The sequence below is a fragment of the Myotis davidii genome, unplaced genomic scaffold, assembly GCF_000327345.1.
Source record: "Myotis davidii unplaced genomic scaffold, ASM32734v1 scaffold1437, whole genome shotgun sequence".
In the NCBI taxonomy this organism is placed as follows: domain Eukaryota; kingdom Metazoa; phylum Chordata; class Mammalia; order Chiroptera; family Vespertilionidae; genus Myotis; species Myotis davidii.
The window spans coordinates 638,854-640,421 of record NW_006288601.1 but is presented as its reverse complement, the minus strand read 5'-3'; positions in this window follow the sequence as shown (position 1 = coordinate 640,421).

Below are 1,568 nucleotides of genomic sequence, written 5' to 3'. Positions count from 1 at the left end.
CCCCCCCCCCCCCCCCCGACAGGCCTGGGTTTCTCTGAGCAGTTGTGGTGGGGTCAGCACACCCACCAGGTGAGGCGGCAGGTTGGACAGGCTTTGGAAACCTGGGGATAGCGTTCTGGGCAGTTACTTATTCCAGAAACATTTCTTGGTGTTTCTTTAGTTTCATGATGATAGCGGGAGTCCCTGATCTTCACTTCCTGGTCATACAAGGGCTTGCCACCTACTTTTTTTGGTACTGAAGAGTTCAGATGGGACCGATTCCAGGCTGATGGGTCTCTGCATTCAACACAGAGATGACTGTCATGGGTGGAGCCTGGCCCTGATGGTGCTGCTTCTCAAGGGAGGCAGAGATGGTTGGACGGGCTCCTTCCTGGAGTCATCAGCTGAATTCACTGCCCTCCCGCCCATCTCCGACAGGGCAGTACTAGACTTTGAGAAAAATATTGACAAAAGCCCACATGTTATACAGACAAAATTGTTCTCCTCACACTTATGCCCAGAAGTAACTGCTGTTCTGTTTGCGGTGGTCTCTTCTGGACTATTTTATGTGCATATGCAAATCATAGATATATATCGCTGTCAAATAGACTGAAATTGAGCTCTTATATGTTGAACAACTCGCTTGCCTCATGCAATGAGCTGTCAGGGACACCTTTTCACGCCCGTCCACATATCTCTAAGCGATTCTTCGCTGCGTGATATTCCGCATTACGGTGTTTCTGTAAAACCCCGTCTGTCCCAGCAGGCATTGCGGTTGTGCCCAAGCTTCTGTGAGTGCCCTTGGGCAGGTCTTGTGCACTGAGGCTGCTCTTCGTGGAGGGGGCAGTGATTCTGGAAGTTGGACTGTTCATGATATGCCTTCATTTTTACTTAAAAACTTATTAAAGTTTTAAAATGTAAAGATAGGAAAGGTCTACAGTGAAAGCAAGCCTATCTCCCCCGTCCCTCCCCTACACACACACTTTTATTCTGTTGTTACTCAGCCACTCAGATCACCTTCTAGAGGCAACCATTGCTGCTGGTTTCTTCTGGGCCCTTCCAGACATACTTGTAAAATCCCAGCAGATTCTACCCAGTTGTCCTTCAAAAAGGTCGTGTTTTGCCCTGGCCGGTTTGGCTCAGTGGATGGAGCATCGGCCTGCGGACTGAAAGGTCCCAGGTTCAGTTCCCGTCAAGGGCATGTACCTTGGTTGCGGGCACATCCCCAGTGGGGGGTGTGCAGGAGGCAGCTGATTGATTTTTTCTCATCGATGTTTCTAACTCTCTATTTCTCTCCCTTCCTCTCTGTAAAAAATCAATAATAATAATAATTAAAAAAGGTCGTGTTTTACCAGCCTCAGCAATGGCTGGTCCCCTGTCACCCCACGGGGTGAACGGAATCCCCATCTGTCCTCCCAGTTCTCTGCTCCCTTTTCCATCTTCTGACTCTGGGCATCTGTCCTTTCACACGATCAGTGTTTTGGTTTTTTGTTTGTTTGTTTGTTTTTAACATTTACTGTGGAACCATAATGAAATCTGCATTTTTTTGAAGGCTTATTGGAAAAGCAACAAGAACATTTATAGTACTG